The sequence below is a fragment of the Thunnus thynnus genome, chromosome 23 (genome assembly GCF_963924715.1).
Source record: "Thunnus thynnus chromosome 23, fThuThy2.1, whole genome shotgun sequence".
NCBI lineage: Eukaryota > Metazoa > Chordata > Actinopteri > Scombriformes > Scombridae > Thunnus > Thunnus thynnus.
Genome location: NC_089539.1, coordinates 2983288 through 3007083, shown reverse-complemented (window position 1 = coordinate 3007083; position 23796 = coordinate 2983288). Strand labels below are relative to the sequence as shown.

General features: G+C 48.9%; 36 non-coding genes across 36 annotated transcripts; 21 read left to right on the top strand and 15 right to left on the bottom strand.

The window, feature by feature from the left end:
• Positions 1-5399: 5399 nt before the first annotated feature.
• Positions 5400-5481, bottom strand: trnas-cga (transfer RNA serine (anticodon CGA)). Its single transcript has one exon. It is a non-coding gene; the product is annotated as a tRNA-Ser (tRNA).
• A 302-nt stretch (positions 5482-5783) lies between these two features.
• trnae-cuc (transfer RNA glutamic acid (anticodon CUC)) lies at positions 5784-5855 on the top strand. The gene has a single exon. It is a non-coding gene; the product is annotated as a tRNA-Glu (tRNA).
• Positions 5856-6735: 880 nt separating this feature from the next.
• trnae-uuc (transfer RNA glutamic acid (anticodon UUC)) lies at positions 6736-6807 on the top strand. Its single transcript has one exon. It is a non-coding gene; the product is annotated as a tRNA-Glu (tRNA).
• Positions 6808-6938: 131 nt separating this feature from the next.
• Positions 6939-7010, top strand: trnae-cuc (transfer RNA glutamic acid (anticodon CUC)). Its single transcript has one exon. It is a non-coding gene; the product is annotated as a tRNA-Glu (tRNA).
• A 499-nt stretch (positions 7011-7509) lies between these two features.
• Positions 7510-7581, bottom strand: trnag-ccc (transfer RNA glycine (anticodon CCC)). The gene has a single exon. It is a non-coding gene; the product is annotated as a tRNA-Gly (tRNA).
• Positions 7582-7820: 239 nt separating this feature from the next.
• On the bottom strand, positions 7821-7902 carry trnas-aga (transfer RNA serine (anticodon AGA)). Its single transcript has one exon. It is a non-coding gene; the product is annotated as a tRNA-Ser (tRNA).
• A 502-nt stretch (positions 7903-8404) lies between these two features.
• trnae-cuc (transfer RNA glutamic acid (anticodon CUC)) lies at positions 8405-8476 on the top strand. The gene has a single exon. It is a non-coding gene; the product is annotated as a tRNA-Glu (tRNA).
• An 880-nt stretch (positions 8477-9356) lies between these two features.
• trnae-uuc (transfer RNA glutamic acid (anticodon UUC)) lies at positions 9357-9428 on the top strand. The gene has a single exon. It is a non-coding gene; the product is annotated as a tRNA-Glu (tRNA).
• Positions 9429-9559: 131 nt separating this feature from the next.
• On the top strand, positions 9560-9631 carry trnae-cuc (transfer RNA glutamic acid (anticodon CUC)). The gene has a single exon. It is a non-coding gene; the product is annotated as a tRNA-Glu (tRNA).
• A 499-nt stretch (positions 9632-10130) lies between these two features.
• Positions 10131-10202, bottom strand: trnag-ccc (transfer RNA glycine (anticodon CCC)). Its single transcript has one exon. It is a non-coding gene; the product is annotated as a tRNA-Gly (tRNA).
• A 239-nt stretch (positions 10203-10441) lies between these two features.
• trnas-aga (transfer RNA serine (anticodon AGA)) lies at positions 10442-10523 on the bottom strand. Its single transcript has one exon. It is a non-coding gene; the product is annotated as a tRNA-Ser (tRNA).
• A 502-nt stretch (positions 10524-11025) lies between these two features.
• On the top strand, positions 11026-11097 carry trnae-cuc (transfer RNA glutamic acid (anticodon CUC)). The gene has a single exon. It is a non-coding gene; the product is annotated as a tRNA-Glu (tRNA).
• An 880-nt stretch (positions 11098-11977) lies between these two features.
• Positions 11978-12049, top strand: trnae-uuc (transfer RNA glutamic acid (anticodon UUC)). The gene has a single exon. It is a non-coding gene; the product is annotated as a tRNA-Glu (tRNA).
• Positions 12050-12180: 131 nt separating this feature from the next.
• trnae-cuc (transfer RNA glutamic acid (anticodon CUC)) lies at positions 12181-12252 on the top strand. Its single transcript has one exon. It is a non-coding gene; the product is annotated as a tRNA-Glu (tRNA).
• Positions 12253-12751: 499 nt separating this feature from the next.
• On the bottom strand, positions 12752-12823 carry trnag-ccc (transfer RNA glycine (anticodon CCC)). The gene has a single exon. It is a non-coding gene; the product is annotated as a tRNA-Gly (tRNA).
• A 239-nt stretch (positions 12824-13062) lies between these two features.
• On the bottom strand, positions 13063-13143 carry trnas-aga (transfer RNA serine (anticodon AGA)). Its single transcript has one exon. It is a non-coding gene; the product is annotated as a tRNA-Ser (tRNA).
• A 502-nt stretch (positions 13144-13645) lies between these two features.
• trnae-cuc (transfer RNA glutamic acid (anticodon CUC)) lies at positions 13646-13717 on the top strand. The gene has a single exon. It is a non-coding gene; the product is annotated as a tRNA-Glu (tRNA).
• Positions 13718-14597: 880 nt separating this feature from the next.
• trnae-uuc (transfer RNA glutamic acid (anticodon UUC)) lies at positions 14598-14669 on the top strand. Its single transcript has one exon. It is a non-coding gene; the product is annotated as a tRNA-Glu (tRNA).
• Positions 14670-14800: 131 nt separating this feature from the next.
• On the top strand, positions 14801-14872 carry trnae-cuc (transfer RNA glutamic acid (anticodon CUC)). The gene has a single exon. It is a non-coding gene; the product is annotated as a tRNA-Glu (tRNA).
• A 499-nt stretch (positions 14873-15371) lies between these two features.
• Positions 15372-15443, bottom strand: trnag-ccc (transfer RNA glycine (anticodon CCC)). Its single transcript has one exon. It is a non-coding gene; the product is annotated as a tRNA-Gly (tRNA).
• A 239-nt stretch (positions 15444-15682) lies between these two features.
• On the bottom strand, positions 15683-15763 carry trnas-aga (transfer RNA serine (anticodon AGA)). The gene has a single exon. It is a non-coding gene; the product is annotated as a tRNA-Ser (tRNA).
• A 502-nt stretch (positions 15764-16265) lies between these two features.
• Positions 16266-16337, top strand: trnae-cuc (transfer RNA glutamic acid (anticodon CUC)). The gene has a single exon. It is a non-coding gene; the product is annotated as a tRNA-Glu (tRNA).
• Positions 16338-17217: 880 nt separating this feature from the next.
• trnae-uuc (transfer RNA glutamic acid (anticodon UUC)) lies at positions 17218-17289 on the top strand. Its single transcript has one exon. It is a non-coding gene; the product is annotated as a tRNA-Glu (tRNA).
• A 131-nt stretch (positions 17290-17420) lies between these two features.
• trnae-cuc (transfer RNA glutamic acid (anticodon CUC)) lies at positions 17421-17492 on the top strand. The gene has a single exon. It is a non-coding gene; the product is annotated as a tRNA-Glu (tRNA).
• Positions 17493-17991: 499 nt separating this feature from the next.
• On the bottom strand, positions 17992-18063 carry trnag-ccc (transfer RNA glycine (anticodon CCC)). Its single transcript has one exon. It is a non-coding gene; the product is annotated as a tRNA-Gly (tRNA).
• Positions 18064-18302: 239 nt separating this feature from the next.
• On the bottom strand, positions 18303-18384 carry trnas-aga (transfer RNA serine (anticodon AGA)). Its single transcript has one exon. It is a non-coding gene; the product is annotated as a tRNA-Ser (tRNA).
• Positions 18385-18886: 502 nt separating this feature from the next.
• trnae-cuc (transfer RNA glutamic acid (anticodon CUC)) lies at positions 18887-18958 on the top strand. The gene has a single exon. It is a non-coding gene; the product is annotated as a tRNA-Glu (tRNA).
• Positions 18959-19838: 880 nt separating this feature from the next.
• trnae-uuc (transfer RNA glutamic acid (anticodon UUC)) lies at positions 19839-19910 on the top strand. Its single transcript has one exon. It is a non-coding gene; the product is annotated as a tRNA-Glu (tRNA).
• Positions 19911-20041: 131 nt separating this feature from the next.
• On the top strand, positions 20042-20113 carry trnae-cuc (transfer RNA glutamic acid (anticodon CUC)). The gene has a single exon. It is a non-coding gene; the product is annotated as a tRNA-Glu (tRNA).
• A 499-nt stretch (positions 20114-20612) lies between these two features.
• On the bottom strand, positions 20613-20684 carry trnag-ccc (transfer RNA glycine (anticodon CCC)). Its single transcript has one exon. It is a non-coding gene; the product is annotated as a tRNA-Gly (tRNA).
• Positions 20685-20923: 239 nt separating this feature from the next.
• trnas-aga (transfer RNA serine (anticodon AGA)) lies at positions 20924-21005 on the bottom strand. Its single transcript has one exon. It is a non-coding gene; the product is annotated as a tRNA-Ser (tRNA).
• Positions 21006-21507: 502 nt separating this feature from the next.
• Positions 21508-21579, top strand: trnae-cuc (transfer RNA glutamic acid (anticodon CUC)). Its single transcript has one exon. It is a non-coding gene; the product is annotated as a tRNA-Glu (tRNA).
• An 880-nt stretch (positions 21580-22459) lies between these two features.
• Positions 22460-22531, top strand: trnae-uuc (transfer RNA glutamic acid (anticodon UUC)). The gene has a single exon. It is a non-coding gene; the product is annotated as a tRNA-Glu (tRNA).
• A 131-nt stretch (positions 22532-22662) lies between these two features.
• On the top strand, positions 22663-22734 carry trnae-cuc (transfer RNA glutamic acid (anticodon CUC)). The gene has a single exon. It is a non-coding gene; the product is annotated as a tRNA-Glu (tRNA).
• A 513-nt stretch (positions 22735-23247) lies between these two features.
• trnag-ccc (transfer RNA glycine (anticodon CCC)) lies at positions 23248-23319 on the bottom strand. The gene has a single exon. It is a non-coding gene; the product is annotated as a tRNA-Gly (tRNA).
• A 239-nt stretch (positions 23320-23558) lies between these two features.
• On the bottom strand, positions 23559-23640 carry trnas-aga (transfer RNA serine (anticodon AGA)). Its single transcript has one exon. It is a non-coding gene; the product is annotated as a tRNA-Ser (tRNA).
• Positions 23641-23796: the final 156 nt, after the last annotated feature.

The window sequence follows — 23796 nt, the reverse complement described above, 5'->3', positions numbered from 1 at the left end:
AAACCTAGAAATATATAACCATATAACTGCAACACACACTGTTTAATTCCCAGCTTGGGGACCTTGTTGCATGTCACACACCTCTCTCTCTCTCCACTTGTTTCCTGTCTCACTACACTGACTTTCACTAACAGACAAAATGCCAAAATAAATCTCATTTCAGTACTTCTCAAGTATATTTACCTTGTTTCTATGTCAATGGTATACATTTCAGTGCTTACCAAGATATAGCATGGGTAAACTTTGACAGGAGACACTGAACACATTCATACTCCTAAGAGGATAAAAAAAAGCATATGATAAATTGAATAAAACATGGTGACCTTTCTGTCAGCACCACTCTCAGGATAAACTTTACATTTTGAACATTATCACAAGAAAAACTCTGAAAGTAGCAAAAGCACCAGTCTGTTATTTGTTTAAAACTTGTAACTGGCTGCTGCATGGACAGATTAGAAGCAAGAAAGTATAAAAAGCAACATTTTCTTATGATCAATCTTAGTTGAGGTAAACTGCCTTTTTAGATCATTTAAATAGTCAGGAAACATTTCCAGTGACTGTAACCATCATCACAATATTCCATCAACAGGAAAACAAACAAGAAGTGTGGAATCTGCAAGTGTTTGAAGTCAGCAGAAGTTTGGGCCCCTGATGTAAGCATCTGAGGGTATGCTAAGCCCCTGCAGATAATAAATTAAAAGAAGAAGTCAGGCATGAATGTTGTTTTCTTGAAAAAGGAAAAAAATACTCTTACTGAATAATGTGGGTTTTTTGTGAGTAGTATATTTTATAAAACAGCACTTTATCAGGTACAGTTAAGTTCTTGACCTGTTCATCAGAGTTGGGTGATAGTTGGTGTGTTACTCTTCTGGTTTATAGCAGAAATCACAGCAGGCTCTAAGAAGAAGCCAAGACTCTCACTGACTAACTGCTGCTTTTAACAATGAATGCCTCTGAAGGAGAGAGGGAAGAGGAGAAGCAGACAATGCAGAGGAGGAGATCAGAGCTGAATTAGAGCAGGGCTAGCCAGGCAGAAAGAGGAGGAGGACGGGAAAGCATAGCATGGAGGGTCATAATTTATTCCTGTCTTACTGAGAAACAGCAGTGTCAGCCGTCTTCACTGCCACACTAACAGAGAGAGAGACAGAAAGAGGAGACAGAAATGCAGTTCTTTAAAGCCTATTAAGATGCTGTTCAGAGTGTGGATTTAGCAGAGGAGCTTCATCTCCAATCCAGTGCAACTTGCTCACCCCCCAAAAGCATGAAACATAAAAGGAAAAAATAGTGACAAAGTACTTCTGTTTAATTTCTGGTGCTGGAACAAAGCCTTGAAGCTGCAGATGAGTTTGTTTTCCCACAAGAAATAAATAATACACTAGGGTTTAACATTTCAGAGTTGATAAATTATGTGAACTAAATGTACAAAATACTAGGGACTGTTGTACAAAAATGTGTCTATTCAAAAAATAAATAATTTTTTTTCTTTTGCCGCTTGGGGGCAGCAGAACAAGATGAAAACTGAAATTTTGTCATCCTTTAAAAATGTCATGGATGTTTACAACAGATGGGGTAATCATTTTACTTTGTTTTCTCTTTCAATTAAGTTTTTCTAACCTGGAAGTTTGTTTTCGACTTGTCCAATTGTCTGAATGCTGATATTTTATTATAGTGATGAGAGTGCAGTTTTATCATAACTACTTGAAATTAGCAATGATGGCAATGATTGTTAAACTGTATCATGTCATGTCAAACTAAAACAATTTGTGACAACATCTTGCTTTTCCCCAGACCTGAATTTACATTACATTTCACAGGACATGTACATGTCATAAGATAGCACCATGGAAGCATAGTATAACATGATCTTGATTGGACTAAGTGGCTCGTCACAGTGATAAGGATTATCTTCAGAGCAAATGATGCAGATAAATCAGCAGTTAGTGTGTGGAAGCTGCAACTGGCAGCCTCTCTGCTGACATTTACTGCTGCTCTCCATCACTGCAACAAAAGACCTCTGTGTAATTGAAATACAGTTTTATAGTTAGTGCCCATAATGGTGACACAAGCCTGACAAGTGAGCAGGCGACGCTCTTCCTGTTTCCATGGAAACCGTATTCCGTGGACAACTGATTCATAAAATAAGGGGAAAAAATCCTAAAATGTAGTGATCCTGATGATCAGTTCAGACCATAAAATCAAAGTTTCAGACAAAGAATAAACAGCAGTCTGATCAGATGGAACTAAATAAAATGAAGGAGAGAAAAAGTGAGAGCTGGGAGGATGGAGGAGGAGTGGATGTGTCTCTGGTTCCTCAGGAGACCTCTCCAGTGACAGGAACAACTAATGGACGCTCTCTTTCATTAATGCAGCTGGTGTGTGATAGATGAATAGAGCACAAGTTCTGAACTGAAACAAGGCCATTACATGCATGAGGGCATGCACCCAAAGGTGTGTGCATGTGTGTGTGTGTGTGTGAACCTGTTTACACATACAGTACTCCAGCATGTTTGAGCACAGCATGTTTATAACAAACAATAAAGACAATGAATACACTCTCTTAGTTGAATGTTTATCTACTGAACCTCATGAGGCATGTTACTGAGAGTGAACCAGAGGAGGCTCATCCATAGAGGCAGAGGAGGTTGCTCCTCCTCCGTTAATTCTGATCAAAATGCTTCAACAGCGACACCTGCAGGGCAGGAGGAGAAAGGGCAGTCTGTAAGTGGTGGTGGAGGCAACCTCCTTAGAGCAAGATCTTTTATATCAATTTAATGTACTTCTTTTTTTTCATGCTAATCTATGATTGGCCAAAATACGTAAAATGACGCTCCAAGGGAGGGTGTCTTCCCTAACCAATCAACAACTAGAATACAATATTGACATCTACATTAGTCCAATGACAGTTTCCAAATTTGATCTTCAAATCTCTACAACTGTATGTGTTAAAGTGATAGTCCAAATTTCCTTTTTTTCCGATTTAGAGGTTATGTTTCACTTCTTCTATCAAGCAACAGATAGCGGCTTCTGTTAGCCAATGCAATAGTTGGCTTGTAGTGACCTTGAAGGACTGTTAAGGACTGTTCTTAAGCTAACGGGAGAATGGATTTTGACTGGGTGGCACAGCAGTGGCAGGATACTGCCGGCGAATGGCTGGAGAGCTACGCTCTGCAGGCGCAGCCTCGGGCCTCGCTGCCTTAGCTGTCCGGGCTGGACGGTTATGCTCTGTGGCCCGACACACCACTGCTCTGAAGTGAACTCCTCTCAACAACAATATAAAGTTAACAACATAATTTAAATGAAACAACCAAGAGAGTTAGCTTGTTTGTCATTTTTGCTAATGATATCAGACTGGTTAACCAGCAGCCGCAAAGTTCTGTTAACTAACTAACAAGATGACAAACAGCCACAAATGGACTTTAAGACATGGATACTTCATCTCCATAAAAGAAAGAAGATGTATGTCTATAACGTGAGTCAGATACAGCTTCTCTCTCTCTGTCTCTTTGGTCGCTAATTTCATCTCTGACGGTTAAATGTCTCTCTGTGGCCGTTTTGTGAATTTATCTCCTTAACAAGAATGCAGCAAAAAGATCATATAATGTGAAGTGAGTAGTTTGCTTGTTGAAGTTACAGTGAGCTGTCTGGACTCATTCATTTGGAATTGATCCAGTTTTTAATTGAGTGGTTATTCAGTCACCTGTTGATGTTGTGTGGTTTGTGAATGAGTGTGCAGGAGGTCTGGCTGCTTGCTTGTTACAATTTCTTCAGTTGGTTTTTAAGCTGGGCTGTATATTGAGTAATAAGCTTAAAGTAACTGGAATAAGTGTTAACATGTCAGCTTTGTAGATTATATTTTGTATGTTGTGCATATGGATAAGAGTGTGTAAGTTAGGTATTTGATACATGTGTTAATACTCTTTGATGTGAACCTAAACTTTTAAATATGTGATTTTTTTTAGTGTTCAATCTTACTAGTATTCAGCACTGATCTGTACCTGCATCACATTATAAGCAAAGAGTGCAGAATGGAGGTAATTTTATACCAAAAAGACTGTAACTGTAGAAGACACCCATTTAGCCTCATATTAGCTTTGAGTGAATTTACACTGGACGAGGACTGTGGATATTGTCCCCCATTGCTTACACTTAAAGTGCATTATAAAAGGATCTCTTCACAGTCAGTATACTGAGTATGTATTGTTATAGTGTTGTCTGTCCCTTGCCTGCTTCCACTTTTGTTTGCTCTCATTGAGTAATTACCTGTTGTTGACCACTGTCATAGAGGTTGAGGTGACTAATCCCTAGATGAATCACTGACATTCTTTGCTTAACTGTGCAATTATTTGACTGTGCATCAATATACAGCAAGTTTCAGTGGTGGAATTATCAAGCAGTATGATTTTAGTGGGAGAACTTTTTGAACATTCGTCAGTTTGATGAAAGAACCTGGAGTTTTGAAGCTGTAATTTTCATCAAGAAGGTGCCAGAAAAAACAGATATGGCTGATCCAGATGAGGTTAGCATCTATGTGACACTTTCTCCTCTCTCTTTCTGTCTCCCGTCCTCCCTCACTTCATCTCCCCCTCCTCCCTCTCTTGTGTACTGATTAATGGAAAGGTTGGAGTTATTTTTCATTCAGGACAGTGAATTGAAGAAGGCTAAGGGAGATCTCCAGCCTTTTCCCCGTCGCTGTACCTCTGTAGTGGATTACAAGGATTAATCACCTTGAATATAAACCAGTGGATTAGTACATACTGGGATTTGACTGCATATTAATCACTTCCTCACTCACACACACACACACACACACTCATACACACATACACATACATAGACACCATGTCTAAGTTGTCTGAGTGTGAGAGTGGGCTCCATGCTATTTATTTATTCTTTCATACATACTGTATGTCCTCCACATACTGTAACATGTACAGACGGGTGATTAAAAGAAAAGACTGGTACAGGTCTGAATACTTGACCCTACAGTGAGGGGATCTGGTGGCTCTGTTATGCTGTGGGGGGCATTTTGCTGGCATGGTTTGGGTCCACTTGTCTCCTTGGAGGGAAGGGTCACTACAAATCAATACAAAGTTGTTCTGAGTGATCACTTTTATCCTATGATGAAACATTTCTATTGTGTTGGGAGTGGTCTCCTCCAGGATGACAGTGCCCCAATTCATAGGGGATGAGGGGTCACTGAATGATTTGATGAGTATGAAAATGGCCTTCACAGTCACCAGATCAATCAAACAAGCCCAATTTTGTTCAGGGTGATCAGTGTTTTCTTGACTTTTGTGTCATCCTTTCCCACCATCGTGGCTCTCTGATGTTCTAGTGGCAATTAGACCTATTTGTCAGACACAGTGATGAAGGAATGAATGGATAAAGGCTGAGGCTTCCGTAGTTGGCAGGATTCTAACCTGCGTGGGGAACCCCAATGGATTTCGAGTCGATCGCCTTGACCACTTGGCCACAACTAACTACCCTCCACTTTTCAAAGGGTTGAGACAACATCATAAATTTTGAAGTACTATGTTTACAATGTCGGTGTGGTTGATAGCTTGACGCAAAGAGCCTGCGAGTGCTTCTTGTCGTTCACAGCAGAAAAATACAGTTTGTCATCAAGCCCAATCAAGTGGGCTGTCACACATAAGGGCTATTTAAAATACGATGAATTGCCTGCTTATTAGAAAGTTCAGTCACTGAGACAAAAAAGGCAAAGTTTGGGAGAGGGTGACAATTGTTTGATCCAGGTCTGTTTCCTCCAGTTGGGGGTAAGCGGCTCCCTGATGGTCTAGTGGCTAGGATTCGGCGCTCTCACCGCCGCGGCCCGGGTTCGATTCCCGGTCAGGGAAAGCTGAGGAGGCATGACGTGAGTTGGCTGCCTATATAGCGATGCCAGTAATTTTAATCAAACCAGCCCAATTTTGTCGAGGGTGATCAGTGTTTGATTTCCTTTTGCGTCATCCTTTCTCACCTTCGCGGCTCCCAAACGCTCTGGTGGCTAGTATTTGGCACTCTCGCCGCCGCGGACCGGGGCTGTATTCCCAGTCAGGGAAGCTGGTCTTACCACTATGATGCACCTGTTATCTCCACAGAGCCTGCTTCTCTCAATTTCTCCCAAGGCGGGATTCAGTACCCGTCTCTGATCCACCCCAGTGACCCTGATGAGGAATAACTGTAAGCGCACGGAAGATGGATAGAGGTTTCCCCTGAGAAGTGAAAGACGCGTAATCAGCGACCTACGTGAAGCCCCAGTTCCTGTGATTGGCCAGGAGTTTGAACCCGAGCCGCTTGGCGGGAAGCAGCCACCATCATAACTGCGGCAGGTATTTACTGAAACACAACCTGTGGATTTTCATGACAAGCCTGGCAGCGTTTTCCACAATTTTCAAACACTGTACTACAACTGATTTAAAAGAACTTCACGTTACTCGGAGTACGACCCGACGGTGCAGCAGACTTTTCAGATCGCGCGTTGGCCGGGAATCGAACCCCGGCCGGTCAACTGCTTGGGAAGCAGCTATGCCCGCCACGACACCACAGATGCCATGAAAAGCCCCATTGCGATGCCAGCACACGTGATGAACGCGGCACAGCACTTCATCTCATTTAAAGTAAGATGAATTGCCTGTTTATTGGAAGGTTCAGTCACCGAGACAGAAAGGGCAAACTTTTGGAAAGGATGACAATTGTTTGAAACACTTTTGTTTCCTCCAGGTATAGGCAAGACGTTCCCTGATGGTCTAGTGGCTAGGATTCGGCGCTTTCACCGCCGCGGCCCGGGTTCGATTCCCGGTCAGGGAATGCTGGCGTGGCATAGGATGAGTCGGTTGCCTGTATAGCCGCGCAAGTAATTTAGTCAAACAAGCCAAATTTGGAAGTGGGTGATCAGTGTTTGATTTACTTTTTGCTCCATCCCTCCCCACGCTCATGGATCCCTGGTGGTCTAGTGGCTAGGATTCGGCGCTCTCACCGCCGCGGCCCGGGTTCGATTCCCGGTCAGGGAACGCAGGAATGGCATGCGACAATAGCGATGCCAGTCGTTTAGTTTGTCGCCGGTGATCGGTGTATGGCTCCCTGATGGTCCAGTGGCGAGTACTGGGCACTCTCACCGCCGCGGCCCGGGCTCGATTCCCGGTCAGGAAAGCTGGTCTTGCCACTATGAGGCACTTGTGTGTGACCATCCAATCCCCATCTGATGAGGAATAACTGTACGCACACAGAAGATGGATAGAGGTTTCCCCTGAAAAGTGAAAGGCGTGCAATCAGCGACCTAGGAGGAGCCCGAGTCCCTGTGGATCGGACAGGAGTTTGAACCCCATCAGCTTGGCGGGAAGCAGCCACCATCACAACCGTGGCAAGTACTTACCGAAACACAACACGTCCGTTTTCATACAAGCCTCGCGTCGTTTTCCACACTTTTGAAAGACCGCACTGCGAGTGATTTAACACAGCTTCACGTTGCTCCTGAAGACAAGCTGACTGTTCTGCAGACTTTTCAGATCATGCATTGGCCGGGAATCGAACCCGGGTCAACTGCTTGGGAAGCAGCTATGCTCGCCACTATACCACCAATGCCATGGGAAGCCCCTTTGCAATGCCAGCACACACGATGGAGACGCAACAGCACGTGCACTGAAGTTCAGAAAGTCGACTATTTGTGAGTCCAGAATGCCATTTGCAAGCACTGCCCTCCTCCATTTCAGCAGTTTTCAAAAGCCGCGCAGCACACACGTTTTGGTTCAGTTCATCACCTCAAGAACGCACGCCCATCTGACGCACTGATGACGGAAGGAACGGATAAAGGGTGAGGCCTCCGTAGTTGGCAGGATTCGAACCTGCGCGGGGAAACCCCAATGGATTTCTAGTCCATCGCCTTGACCACTCGGCCACAACTACCTCCCCTCCGCTTTTCAAAGGGTTGAGGCAACATTACAGATTTTAAAGGACCATGTTTACAGTGCCAGCCCAATTGGATTAAACAGGCTGCTGTGAATATGAGAGCAACCATAACTTGTACGCATGAAAATATCAGCCACAAACATGTTAAGCAGGACTGCCGCTAGATTTGAACCCTGTGAAAGGTCTTTTCCACGAGCACAAGTTTTGATCTGACACGACCTAATCTGTCTGTTTGTGTAAAATCAGGGAATTCTCAAATCTAGTGTGGTTGATAGCTTGACGCAAAGAGCCTGCGAGTGCTTCTTGTCGTTCACAGCAGAGAGAATACAGTTTGTCATCAAGCCCAATCAAGTGGGCTGTCACACATAAGGGCTATTTAAAATACGATGAATGGCCTGCTTATTAGAGAGCTCAGTCACTGAGACAAAAAAGGCAAAGTTTGGGAGAGGGTGACAATTGTTTGATCCAGGTCTGTTTCCTCCAGTTGGGGGTAAGCGGCTCCCTGATGGTCTAGTGGCTAGGATTCGGCGCTCTCACCGCCGCGGCCCGGGTTCGATTCCCGGTCAGGGAAAGCTGAGGAGGCATGACGTGAGTTGGCTGCCTATATAGCGATGCCAGTAATTTTAATCAAACCAGCCCAATTTTGTCGAGGGTGATCAGTGTTTGATTTCCTTTTGCGTCATCCTTTCTCACCTTCGCGGCTCCCAAACGCTCTGGTGGCTAGTATTTGGCACTCTCGCCGCCGCGGACCGGGGCTGTATTCCCAGTCAGGGAAGCTGGTCTTACCACTATGATGCACCTGTTATCTCCACAGAGCCTGCTTCTCTCAATTTCTCCCAAGGCGGGATTCAGTACCCGTCTCTGATCCACCCCAGTGACCCTGATGAGGAATAACTGTAAGCGCACGGAAGATGGATAGAGGTTTCCCCTGAGAAGTGAAAGACGCGTAATCAGCGACCTACGTGAAGCCCCAGTTCCTGTGATTGGCCAGGAGTTTGAACCCGAGCCGCTTGGCGGGAAGCAGCCACCATCATAACTGCGGCAGGTATTTACTGAAACACAACCTGTGGATTTTCATGACAAGCCTGGCAGCGTTTTCCACAATTTTCAAACACTGTACTACAACTGATTTAAAAGAACTTCACGTTACTCGGAGTACGACCCGACGGTGCAGCAGACTTTTCAGATCGCGCGTTGGCCGGGAATCGAACCCCGGCCGGTCAACTGCTTGGGAAGCAGCTATGCCCGCCACGACACCACAGATGCCATGAAAAGCCCCATTGCGATGCCAGCACACGTGATGAACGCGGCACAGCACTTCATCTCATTTAAAGTAAGATGAATTGCCTGTTTATTGGAAGGTTCAGTCACCGAGACAGAAAGGGCAAACTTTTGGAAAGGATGACAATTGTTTGAAACACTTTTGTTTCCTCCAGGTATAGGCAAGACGTTCCCTGATGGTCTAGTGGCTAGGATTCGGCGCTTTCACCGCCGCGGCCCGGGTTCGATTCCCGGTCAGGGAATGCTGGCGTGGCATAGGATGAGTCGGTTGCCTGTATAGCCGCGCAAGTAATTTAGTCAAACAAGCCAAATTTGGAAGTGGGTGATCAGTGTTTGATTTACTTTTTGCTCCATCCCTCCCCACGCTCATGGATCCCTGGTGGTCTAGTGGCTAGGATTCGGCGCTCTCACCGCCGCGGCCCGGGTTCGATTCCCGGTCAGGGAACGCAGGAATGGCATGCGACAATAGCGATGCCAGTCGTTTAGTTTGTCGCCGGTGATCGGTGTATGGCTCCCTGATGGTCCAGTGGCGAGTACTGGGCACTCTCACCGCCGCGGCCCGGGCTCGATTCCCGGTCAGGAAAGCTGGTCTTGCCACTATGAGGCACTTGTGTGTGACCATCCAATCCCCATCTGATGAGGAATAACTGTACGCACACAGAAGATGGATAGAGGTTTCCCCTGAAAAGTGAAAGGCGTGCAATCAGCGACCTAGGAGGAGCCCGAGTCCCTGTGGATCGGACAGGAGTTTGAACCCCATCAGCTTGGCGGGAAGCAGCCACCATCACAACCGTGGCAAGTACTTACCGAAACACAACACGTCCGTTTTCATACAAGCCTCGCGTCGTTTTCCACACTTTTGAAAGACCGCACTGCGAGTGATTTAACACAGCTTCACGTTGCTCCTGAAGACAAGCTGACTGTTCTGCAGACTTTTCAGATCATGCATTGGCCGGGAATCGAACCCGGGTCAACTGCTTGGGAAGCAGCTATGCTCGCCACTATACCACCAATGCCATGGGAAGCCCCTTTGCAATGCCAGCACACACGATGGAGACGCAACAGCACGTGCACTGAAGTTCAGAAAGTCGACTATTTGTGAGTCCAGAATGCCATTTGCAAGCACTGCCCTCCTCCATTTCAGCAGTTTTCAAAAGCCGCGCAGCACACACGTTTTGGTTCAGTTCATCACCTCAAGAACGCACGCCCATCTGACGCACTGATGACGGAAGGAACGGATAAAGGGTGAGGCCTCCGTAGTTGGCAGGATTCGAACCTGCGCGGGGAAACCCCAATGGATTTCTAGTCCATCGCCTTGACCACTCGGCCACAACTACCTCCCCTCCGCTTTTCAAAGGGTTGAGGCAACATTACAGATTTTAAAGGACCATGTTTACAGTGCCAGCCCAATTGGATTAAACAGGCTGCTGTGAATATGAGAGCAACCATAACTTGTACGCATGAAAATATCAGCCACAAACATGTTAAGCAGGACTGCCGCTAGATTTGAACCCTGTGAAAGGTCTTTTCCACGAGCACAAGTTTTGATCTGACACGACCTAATCTGTCTGTTTGTGTAAAATCAGGGAATTCTCAAATCTAGTGTGGTTGATAGCTTGACGCAAAGAGCCTGCGAGTGCTTCTTGTCGTTCACAGCAGAGAGAATACAGTTTGTCATCAAGCCCAATCAAGTGGGCTGTCACACATAAGGGCTATTTAAAATACGATGAATGGCCTGCTTATTAGAGAGCTCAGTCACTGAGACAAAAAAGGCAAAGTTTGGGAGAGGGTGACAATTGTTTGATCCAGGTCTGTTTCCTCCAGTTGGGGGTAAGCGGCTCCCTGATGGTCTAGTGGCTAGGATTCGGCGCTCTCACCGCCGCGGCCCGGGTTCGATTCCCGGTCAGGGAAAGCTGAGGAGGCATGACGTGAGTTGGCTGCCTATATAGCGATGCCAGTAATTTTAATCAAACCAGCCCAATTTTGTCGAGGGTGATCAGTGTTTGATTTCCTTTTGCGTCATCCTTTCTCACCTTCGCGGCTCCCAAACGCTCTGGTGGCTAGTATTTGGCACTCTCGCCGCCGCGGACCGGGGCTGTATTCCCAGTCAGGGAAGCTGGTCTTACCACTATGATGCACCTGTTATCTCCACAGAGCCTGCTTCTCTCAATTTCTCCCAAGGCGGGATTCAGTACCCGTCTCTGATCCACCCCAGTGACCCTGATGAGGAATAACTGTAAGCGCACGGAAGATGGATAGAGGTTTCCCCTGAGAAGTGAAAGACGCGTAATCAGCGACCTACGTGAAGCCCCAGTTCCTGTGATTGGCCAGGAGTTTGAACCCGAGCCGCTTGGCGGGAAGCAGCCACCATCATAACTGCGGCAGGTATTTACTGAAACACAACCTGTGGATTTTCATGACAAGCCTGGCAGCGTTTTCCACAATTTTCAAACACTGTACTACAACTGATTTAAAAGAACTTCACGTTACTCGGAGTACGACCCGACGGTGCAGCAGACTTTTCAGATCGCGCGTTGGCCGGGAATCGAACCCCGGCCGGTCAACTGCTTGGGAAGCAGCTATGCCCGCCACGACACCACAGATGCCATGAAAAGCCCCATTGCGATGCCAGCACACGTGATGAACGCGGCACAGCACTTCATCTCATTTAAAGTAAGATGAATTGCCTGTTTATTGGAAGGTTCAGTCACCGAGACAGAAAGGGCAAACTTTTGGAAAGGATGACAATTGTTTGAAACACTTTTGTTTCCTCCAGGTATAGGCAAGACGTTCCCTGATGGTCTAGTGGCTAGGATTCGGCGCTTTCACCGCCGCGGCCCGGGTTCGATTCCCGGTCAGGGAATGCTGGCGTGGCATAGGATGAGTCGGTTGCCTGTATAGCCGCGCAAGTAATTTAGTCAAACAAGCCAAATTTGGAAGTGGGTGATCAGTGTTTGATTTACTTTTTGCTCCATCCCTCCCCACGCTCATGGATCCCTGGTGGTCTAGTGGCTAGGATTCGGCGCTCTCACCGCCGCGGCCCGGGTTCGATTCCCGGTCAGGGAACGCAGGAATGGCATGCGACAATAGCGATGCCAGTCGTTTAGTTTGTCGCCGGTGATCGGTGTATGGCTCCCTGATGGTCCAGTGGCGAGTACTGGGCACTCTCACCGCCGCGGCCCGGGCTCGATTCCCGGTCAGGAAAGCTGGTCTTGCCACTATGAGGCACTTGTGTGTGACCATCCAATCCCCATCTGATGAGGAATAACTGTACGCACACAGAAGATGGATAGAGGTTTCCCCTGAAAAGTGAAAGGCGTGCAATCAGCGACCTAGGAGGAGCCCGAGTCCCTGTGGATCGGACAGGAGTTTGAACCCCATCAGCTTGGCGGGAAGCAGCCACCATCACAACCGTGGCAAGTACTTACCGAAACACAACACGTCCGTTTTCATACAAGCCTCGCGTCGTTTTCCACACTTTTGAAAGACCGCACTGCGAGTGATTTAACACAGCTTCACGTTGCTCCTGAAGACAAGCTGACTGTTCTGCAGACTTTTCAGATCATGCATTGGCCGGGAATCGAACCCGGGTCAACTGCTTGGGAAGCAGCTATGCTCGCCACTATACCACCAATGCCATGGGAAGCCCCTTTGCAATGCCAGCACACACGATGGAGACGCAACAGCACGTGCACTGAAGTTCAGAAAGTCGACTATTTGTGAGTCCAGAATGCCATTTGCAAGCACTGCCCTCCTCCATTTCAGCAGTTTTCAAAAGCCGCGCAGCACACACGTTTTGGTTCAGTTCATCACCTCAAGAACACACGCCCATCTGACGCACTGATGACGGAAGGAACGGATAAAGGGTGAGGCCTCCGTAGTTGGCAGGATTCGAACCTGCGCGGGGAAACCCAATGGATTTCTAGTCCATCGCCTTGACCACTCGGCCACAACTACCTCCCCTCCGCTTTTCAAAGGGTTGAGGCAACATTACAGATTTTAAAGGACCATGTTTACAGTGCCAGCCCAATTGGATTAAACAGGCTGCTGTGAATATGAGAGCAACCATAACTTGTACGCATGAAAATATCAGCCACAAACATGTTAAGCAGGACTGCCGCTAGATTTGAACCCTGTGAAAGGTCTTTTCCACGAGCACAAGTTTTGATCTGACACGACCTAATCTGTCTGTTTGTGTAAAATCAGGGAATTCTCAAATCTAGTGTGGTTGATAGCTTGACGCAAAGAGCCTGCGAGTGCTTCTTGTCGTTCACAGCAGAGAGAATACAGTTTGTCATCAAGCCCAATCAAGTGGGCTGTCACACATAAGGGCTATTTAAAATACGATGAATGGCCTGCTTATTAGAGAGCTCAGTCACTGAGACAAAAAAGGCAAAGTTTGGGAGAGGGTGACAATTGTTTGATCCAGGTCTGTTTCCTCCAGTTGGGGGTAAGCGGCTCCCTGATGGTCTAGTGGCTAGGATTCGGCGCTCTCACCGCCGCGGCCCGGGTTCGATTCCCGGTCAGGGAAAGCTGAGGAGGCATGACGTGAGTTGGCTGCCTATATAGCGATGCCAGTAATTTTAATCAAACCAGCCCAATTTTGTCGAGGGTGATCAGTGTTTGATTTCCTTTTGCGTCATCCTTTCTCACCTTCGCGGCTCCCAAACGCTCTGGTGGCTAGTATTTGGCACTCTCGCCGCCGCGGACCGGGGCTGTATTCCCAGTCAGGGAAGCTGGTCTTACCACTATGATGCACCTGTTATCTCCACAGAGCCTGCTTCTCTCAATTTCTCCCAAGGCGGGATTCAGTACCCGTCTCTGATCCACCCCAGTGACCCTGATGAGGAATAACTGTAAGCGCACGGAAGATGGATAGAGGTTTCCCCTGAGAAGTGAAAGACGCGTAATCAGCGACCTACGTGAAGCCCCAGTTCCTGTGATTGGCCAGGAGTTTGAACCCGAGCCGCTTGGCGGGAAGCAGCCACCATCATAACTGCGGCAGGTATTTACTGAAACACAACCTGTGGATTTTCATGACAAGCCTGGCAGCGTTTTCCACAATTTTCAAACACTGTACTACAACTGATTTAAAAGAACTTCACGTTACTCGGAGTACGACCCGACGGTGCAGCAGACTTTTCAGATCGCGCGTTGGCCGGGAATCGAACCCCGGCCGGTCAACTGCTTGGGAAGCAGCTATGCCCGCCACGACACCACAGATGCCATGAAAAGCCCCATTGCGATGCCAGCACACGTGATGAACGCGGCACAGCACTTCATCTCATTTAAAGTAAGATGAATTGCCTGTTTATTGGAAGGTTCAGTCACCGAGACAGAAAGGGCAAACTTTTGGAAAGGATGACAATTGTTTGAAACACTTTTGTTTCCTCCAGGTATAGGCAAGACGTTCCCTGATGGTCTAGTGGCTAGGATTCGGCGCTTTCACCGCCGCGGCCCGGGTTCGATTCCCGGTCAGGGAATGCTGGCGTGGCATAGGATGAGTCGGTTGCCTGTATAGCCGCGCAAGTAATTTAGTCAAACAAGCCAAATTTGGAAGTGGGTGATCAGTGTTTGATTTACTTTTTGCTCCATCCCTCCCCACGCTCATGGATCCCTGGTGGTCTAGTGGCTAGGATTCGGCGCTCTCACCGCCGCGGCCCGGGTTCGATTCCCGGTCAGGGAACGCAGGAATGGCATGCGACAATAGCGATGCCAGTCGTTTAGTTTGTCGCCGGTGATCGGTGTATGGCTCCCTGATGGTCCAGTGGCGAGTACTGGGCACTCTCACCGCCGCGGCCCGGGCTCGATTCCCGGTCAGGAAAGCTGGTCTTGCCACTATGAGGCACTTGTGTGTGACCATCCAATCCCCATCTGATGAGGAATAACTGTACGCACACAGAAGATGGATAGAGGTTTCCCCTGAAAAGTGAAAGGCGTGCAATCAGCGACCTAGGAGGAGCCCGAGTCCCTGTGGATCGGACAGGAGTTTGAACCCCATCAGCTTGGCGGGAAGCAGCCACCATCACAACCGTGGCAAGTACTTACCGAAACACAACACGTCCGTTTTCATACAAGCCTCGCGTCGTTTTCCACACTTTTGAAAGACCGCACTGCGAGTGATTTAACACAGCTTCACGTTGCTCCTGAAGACAAGCTGACTGTTCTGCAGACTTTTCAGATCATGCATTGGCCGGGAATCGAACCCGGGTCAACTGCTTGGGAAGCAGCTATGCTCGCCACTATACCACCAATGCCATGGGAAGCCCCTTTGCAATGCCAGCACACACGATGGAGACGCAACAGCACGTGCACTGAAGTTCAGAAAGTCGACTATTTGTGAGTCCAGAATGCCATTTGCAAGCACTGCCCTCCTCCATTTCAGCAGTTTTCAAAAGCCGCGCAGCACACACGTTTTGGTTCAGTTCATCACCTCAAGAACACACGCCCATCTGACGCACTGATGACGGAAGGAACGGATAAAGGGTGAGGCCTCCGTAGTTGGCAGGATTCGAACCTGCGCGGGGAAACCCAATGGATTTCTAGTCCATCGCCTTGACCACTCGGCCACAACTACCTCCCCTCCGCTTTTCAAAGGGTTGAGGCAACATTACAGATTTTAAAGGACCATGTTTACAGTGCCAGCCCAATTGGATTAAACAGGCTGCTGTGAATATGAGAGCAACCATAACTTGTACGCATGAAAATATCAGCCACAAACATGTTAAGCAGGACTGCCGCTAGATTTGAACCCTGTGAAAGGTCTTTTCCACGAGCACAAGTTTTGATCTGACACGACCTAATCTGTCTGTTTGTGTAAAATCAGGGAATTCTCAAATCTAGTGTGGTTGATAGCTTGACGCAAAGAGCCTGCGAGTGCTTCTTGTCGTTCACAGCAGAGAGAATACAGTTTGTCATCAAGCCCAATCAAGTGGGCTGTCACACATAAGGGCTATTTAAAATACGATGAATGGCCTGCTTATTAGAGAGCTCAGTCACTGAGACAAAAAAGGCAAAGTTTGGGAGAGGGTGACAATTGTTTGATCCAGGTCTGTTTCCTCCAGTTGGGGGTAAGCGGCTCCCTGATGGTCTAGTGGCTAGGATTCGGCGCTCTCACCGCCGCGGCCCGGGTTCGATTCCCGGTCAGGGAAAGCTGAGGAGGCATGACGTGAGTTGGCTGCCTATATAGCGATGCCAGTAATTTTAATCAAACCAGCCCAATTTTGTCGAGGGTGATCAGTGTTTGATTTCCTTTTGCGTCATCCTTTCTCACCTTCGCGGCTCCCAAACGCTCTGGTGGCTAGTATTTGGCACTCTCGCCGCCGCGGACCGGGGCTGTATTCCCAGTCAGGGAAGCTGGTCTTACCACTATGATGCACCTGTTATCTCCACAGAGCCTGCTTCTCTCAATTTCTCCCAAGGCGGGATTCAGTACCCGTCTCTGATCCACCCCAGTGACCCTGATGAGGAATAACTGTAAGCGCACGGAAGATGGATAGAGGTTTCCCCTGAGAAGTGAAAGACGCGTAATCAGCGACCTACGTGAAGCCCCAGTTCCTGTGATTGGCCAGGAGTTTGAACCCGAGCCGCTTGGCGGGAAGCAGCCACCATCATAACTGCGGCAGGTATTTACTGAAACACAACCTGTGGATTTTCATGACAAGCCTGGCAGCGTTTTCCACAATTTTCAAACACTGTACTACAACTGATTTAAAAGAACTTCACGTTACTCGGAGTACGACCCGACGGTGCAGCAGACTTTTCAGATCGCGCGTTGGCCGGGAATCGAACCCCGGCCGGTCAACTGCTTGGGAAGCAGCTATGCCCGCCACGACACCACAGATGCCATGAAAAGCCCCATTGCGATGCCAGCACACGTGATGAACGCGGCACAGCACTTCATCTCATTTAAAGTAAGATGAATTGCCTGTTTATTGGAAGGTTCAGTCACCGAGACAGAAAGGGCAAACTTTTGGAAAGGATGACAATTGTTTGAAACACTTTTGTTTCCTCCAGGTATAGGCAAGACGTTCCCTGATGGTCTAGTGGCTAGGATTCGGCGCTTTCACCGCCGCGGCCCGGGTTCGATTCCCGGTCAGGGAATGCTGGCGTGGCATAGGATGAGTCGGTTGCCTGTATAGCCGCGCAAGTAATTTAGTCAAACAAGCCAAATTTGGAAGTGGGTGATCAGTGTTTGATTTACTTTTTGCTCCATCCCTCCCCACGCTCATGGATCCCTGGTGGTCTAGTGGCTAGGATTCGGCGCTCTCACCGCCGCGGCCCGGGTTCGATTCCCGGTCAGGGAACGCAGGAATGGCATGCGACAATAGCGATGCCAGTCGTTTAGTTTGTCGCCGGTGATCGGTGTATGGCTCCCTGATGGTCCAGTGGCGAGTACTGGGCACTCTCACCGCCGCGGCCCGGGCTCGATTCCCGGTCAGGAAAGCTGGTCTTGCCACTATGAGGCACTTGTGTGTGACCATCCAATCCCCATCTGATGAGGAATAACTGTACGCACACAGAAGATGGATAGAGGTTTCCCCTGAAAAGTGAAAGGCGTGCAATCAGCGACCTAGGAGGAGCCCGAGTCCCTGTGGATCGGACAGGAGTTTGAACCCCATCAGCTTGGCGGGAAGCAGCCACCATCACAACCGTGGCAAGTACTTACCGAAACACAACACGTCCGTTTTCATACAAGCCTCGCGTCGTTTTCCACACTTTTGAAAGACCGCACTGCGAGTGATTTAACACAGCTTCACGTTGCTCCTGAAGACAAGCTGACTGTTCTGCAGACTTTTCAGATCATGCATTGGCCGGGAATCGAACCCGGGTCAACTGCTTGGGAAGCAGCTATGCTCGCCACTATACCACCAATGCCATGGGAAGCCCCTTTGCAATGCCAGCACACACGATGGAGACGCAACAGCACGTGCACTGAAGTTCAGAAAGTCGACTATTTGTGAGTCCAGAATGCCATTTGCAAGCACTGCCCTCCTCCATTTCAGCAGTTTTCAAAAGCCGCGCAGCACACACGTTTTGGTTCAGTTCATCACCTCAAGAACGCACGCCCATCTGACGCACTGATGACGGAAGGAACGGATAAAGGGTGAGGCCTCCGTAGTTGGCAGGATTCGAACCTGCGCGGGGAAACCCCAATGGATTTCTAGTCCATCGCCTTGACCACTCGGCCACAACTACCTCCCCTCCGCTTTTCAAAGGGTTGAGGCAACATTACAGATTTTAAAGGACCATGTTTACAGTGCCAGCCCAATTGGATTAAACAGGCTGCTGTGAATATGAGAGCAACCATAACTTGTACGCATGAAAATATCAGCCACAAACATGTTAAGCAGGACTGCCGCTAGATTTGAACCCTGTGAAAGGTCTTTTCCACGAGCACAAGTTTTGATCTGACACGACCTAATCTGTCTGTTTGTGTAAAATCAGGGAATTCTCAAATCTAGTGTGGTTGATAGCTTGACGCAAAGAGCCTGCGAGTGCTTCTTGTCGTTCACAGCAGAGAGAATACAGTTTGTCATCAAGCCCAATCAAGTGGGCTGTCACACATAAGGGCTATTTAAAATACGATGAATGGCCTGCTTATTAGAGAGCTCAGTCACTGAGACAAAAAAGGCAAAGTTTGGGAGAGGGTGACAATTGTTTGATCCAGGTCTGTTTCCTCCAGTTGGGGGTAAGCGGCTCCCTGATGGTCTAGTGGCTAGGATTCGGCGCTCTCACCGCCGCGGCCCGGGTTCGATTCCCGGTCAGGGAAAGCTGAGGAGGCATGACGTGAGTTGGCTGCCTATATAGCGATGCCAGTAATTTTAATCAAACCAGCCCAATTTTGTCGAGGGTGATCAGTGTTTGATTTCCTTTTGCGTCATCCTTTCTCACCTTCGCGGCTCCCAAACGCTCTGGTGGCTAGTATTTGGCACTCTCGCCGCCGCGGACCGGGGCTGTATTCCCAGTCAGGGAAGCTGGTCTTACCACTATGATGCACCTGTTATCTCCACAGAGCCTGCTTCTCTCAATTTCTCCCAAGGCGGGATTCAGTACCCGTCTCTGATCCACCCCAGTGACCCTGATGAGGAATAACTGTAAGCGCACGGAAGATGGATAGAGGTTTCCCCTGAGAAGTGAAAGACGCGTAATCAGCGACCTACGTGAAGCCCCAGTTCCTGTGATTGGCCAGGAGTTTGAACCCGAGCCGCTTGGCGGGAAGCAGCCACCATCATAACTGCGGCAGGTATTTACTGAAACACAACCTGTGGATTTTCATGACAAGCCTGGCAGCGTTTTCCACAATTTTCAAACACTGTACTACAACTGATTTAAAAGAACTTCACGTTACTCGGAGTACGACCCGACGGTGCAGCAGACTTTTCAGATCGCGCGTTGGCCGGGAATCGAACCCCGGCCGGTCAACTGCTTGGGAAGCAGCTATGCCCGCCACGACACCACAGATGCCATGAAAAGCCCCATTGCGATGCCAGCACACGTGATGAACGCGGCACAGCACTTCATCTCATTTAAAGTAAGATGAATTGCCTGTTTATTGGAAGGTTCAGTCACCGAGACAGAAAGGGCAAACTTTTGGAAAGGATGACAATTGTTTGAAACACTTTTGTTTCCTCCAGGTATAGGCAAGACGTTCCCTGATGGTCTAGTGGCTAGGATTCGGCGCTTTCACCGCCGCGGCCCGGGTTCGATTCCCGGTCAGGGAATGCTGGCGTGGCATAGGATGAGTCGGTTGCCTGTATAGCCGCGCAAGTAATTTAGTCAAACAAGCCAAATTTGGAAGTGGGTGATCAGTGTTTGATTTACTTTTTGCTCCATCCCTCCCCACGCTCATGGATCCCTGGTGGTCTAGTGGCTAGGATTCGGCGCTCTCACCGCCGCGGCCCGGGTTCGATTCCCGGTCAGGGAACGCAGGAATGGCATGCGACAATAGCGATGCCAGTCGTTTAGTTTGTCGCCGGTGATCGGTGTATGGCTCCCTGATGGTCCAGTGGCGAGTACTGGGCACTCTCACCGCCGCGGCCCGGGCTCGATTCCCGGTCAGGAAAGCTGGTCTTGCCACTATGAGGCACTTGTGTGTGACCATCCAATCCCCATCTGATGAGGAATAACTGTACGCACACAGAAGATGGATAGAGGTTTCCCCTGAAAAGTGAAAGGCGTGCAATCAGCGACCTAGGAGGAGCCCGAGTCCCTGTGGATCGGACAGGAGTTTGAACCCCATCAGCTTGGCGGGAAGCAGCCACCATCACAACCGTGGCAAGTACTTACCGAAACACAACACGTCCGTTTTCATACAAGCCTCGCGTCGTTTTCCACACTTTTGAAAGACCGCACTGCGAGTGATTTAACACAGCTTCACGTTGCTCCTGAAGACAAGCTGACTGTTCTGCAGACTTTTCAGATCATGCATTGGCCGGGAATCGAACCCGGGTCAACTGCTTGGGAAGCAGCTATGCTCGCCACTATACCACCAATGCCATGGGAAGCCCCTTTGCAATGCCAGCACACACGATGGAGACGCAACAGCACGTGCACTGAAGTTCAGAAAGTCGACTATTTGTGAGTCCAGAATGCCATTTGCAAGCACTGCCCTCCTCCATTTCAGCAGTTTTCAAAAGCCGCGCAGCACACACGTTTTGGTTCAGTTCATCACCTCAAGAACGCACGCCCATCTGACGCACTGATGACGGAAGGAACGGATAAAGGGTGAGGCCTCCGTAGTTGGCAGGATTCGAACCTGCGCGGGGAAACCCCAATGGATTTCTAGTCCATCGCCTTGACCACTCGGCCACAACTACCTCCCCTCCGCTTTTCAAAGGGTTGAGGCAACATTACAGATTTTAAAGGACCATGTTTACAGTGCCAGCCCAATTGGATTAAACAGGCTGCTGTGAATATGAGAGCAACCATAACTTGTACGCATGAAAATATCAGCCACAAACATGTTAAGCAGGACTGCCGCTAGATTTGAACCCTGTGAAAGGTCTTTTCCACGAGCACAAGTTTTGATCTGACACGACCTAATCTGTCTGTTTGTGTAAAATCAGGGAATTCTCAAATCTAGTGTGGTTGATAGCTTGACGCAAAGAGCCTGCGAGTGCTTCTTGTCGTTCACAGCAGAGAGAATACAGTTTGTCATCAAGCCCAATCAAGTGGGCTGTCACACATAAGGGCTATTTAAAATACGATGAATGGCCTGCTTATTAGAGAGCTCAGTCACTGAGACAAAAAAGGCAAAGTTTGGGAGAGGGTGACAATTGTTTGATCCAGGTCTGTTTCCTCCAGTTGGGGGTAAGCGGCTCCCTGATGGTCTAGTGGCTAGGATTCGGCGCTCTCACCGCCGCGGCCCGGGTTCGATTCCCGGTCAGGGAAAGCTGAGGAGGCATGACGTGAGTTGGCTGCCTATATAGCGATGCCAGTAATTTTAATCAAACCAGCCCAATTTTGTCGAGGGTGATCAGTGTTTGATTTCCTTTTGCGTCATCCTTTCTCACCTTCGCGGCTCCCAAACGCTCTGGTGGCTAGTATTTGGCACTCTCGCCGCCGCGGACCGGGGCTGTATTCCCAGTCAGGGAAGCTGGTCTTACCACTATGATGCACCTGTTATCTCCACAGAGCCTGCTTCTCTCAATTTCTCCCAAGGCGGGATTCAGTACCCGTCTCTGATCCACCCCAGTGACCCTGATGAGGAATAACTGTAAGCGCACGGAAGATGGATAGAGGTTTCCCCTGAGAAGTGAAAGACGCGTAATCAGCGACCTACGTGAAGCCCCAGTTCCTGTGATTGGCCAGGAGTTTGAACCCGAGCCGCTTGGCGGGAAGCAGCCACCATCATAACTGCGGCAGGTATTTACTGAAACACAACCTGTGGATTTTCATGACAAGCCTGGCAGCGTTTTCCACAATTTTCAAACACTGTACTACAACTGATTTAAAAGAACTTCACGTTACTCGGAGTACGACCCGACGGTGCAGCAGACTTTTCAGATCGCGCGTTGGCCGGGAATCGAACCCCGGCCGGTCAACTGCTTGGGAAGCAGCTATGCCCGCCACGACACCACAGATGCCATGAAAAGCCCCATTGCGATGCCAGCACACGTGATGAACGCGGCACAGCACTTCATCTCATTTAAAGTAAGATGAATTGCCTGTTTATTGGAAGGTTCAGTCACCGAGACAGAAAGGGCAAACTTTTGGAAAGGATGACAATTGTTTGAAACACTTTTGTTTCCTCCAGGTATAGGCAAGACGTTCCCTGATGGTCTAGTGGCTAGGATTCGGCGCTTTCACCGCCGCGGCCCGGGTTCGATTCCCGGTCAGGGAATGCTGGCGTGGCATAGGATGAGTCGGTTGCCTGTATAGCCGCGCAAGTAATTTAGTCAAACAAGCCAAATTTGGAAGTGGGTGATCAGTGTTTGATTTACTTTTTGCTCCATCCCTCCCCACGCTCATGGATCCCTGGTGGTCTAGTGGCTAGGATTCGGCGCTCTCACCGCCGCGGCCCGGGTTCGATTCCCGGTCAGGGAACGCAGGAATGGCATGAGGTGAGTCGGCTGCGACAATAGCGATGCCAGTCGTTTAGTTTGTCGCCGGTGATCGGTGTATGGCTCCCTGATGGTCCAGTGGCGAGTACTGGGCACTCTCACCGCCGCGGCCCGGGCTCGATTCCCGGTCAGGAAAGCTGGTCTTACCACTATGAGGCACTTGTGTGTGACCATCCAATCCCCATCTGATGAGGAATAACTGTACGCACACAGAAGATGGATAGAGGTTTCCCCTGAAAAGTGAAAGGCGTGCAATCAGCGACCTAGGAGGAGCCCGAGTCCCTGTGGATCGGACAGGAGTTTGAACCCCATCAGCTTGGCGGGAAGCAGCCACCATCACAACCGTGGCAAGTACTTACCGAAACACAACACGTCCGTTTTCATACAAGCCTCGCGTCGTTTTCCACACTTTTGAAAGACCGCACTGCGAGTGATTTAACACAGCTTCACGTTGCTCCTGAAGACAAGCTGACTGTTCTGCAGACTTTTCAGATCATGCATTGGCCGGGAATCGAACCCGGGTCAACTGCTTGGGAAGCAGCTATGCTCGCCACTATACCACCAATGCCATGGGAAGCCCCTTTGCAATGCCAGCACACATGATGGAGACGCAACAGCACGTGCACTGAAGTTCAGAAAGTCGACTATTTGTGAGTCCAGAATGCCATTTGCAAGCACTGCCCTCCTCCATTTCAGCAGTTTTCAAAAGCCGCGCAGCACACACGTTTTGGTTCAGTTCATCACCTCAAGAACGCACGCCCATCTGACGCACTGATGACGGAAGGAACGGATAAAGGGTGAGGCCTCCGTAGTTGGCAGGATTCGAACCTGCGCGGGGAAACCCCAATGGATTTCTAGTCCATCGCCTTGACCACTCGGCCACAACTACCTCCCCTCCGCTTTTCAAAGGGTTGAGGCAACATTACAGATTTTAAAGGACCATGTTTACAGTGCCAGCCCAATTGGATTAAACAGGCTGCTGTGAATATGAGAGCAACCATAACTTGTACGCATGAAAATATCAGCCACAAACATGTTAAGCAGG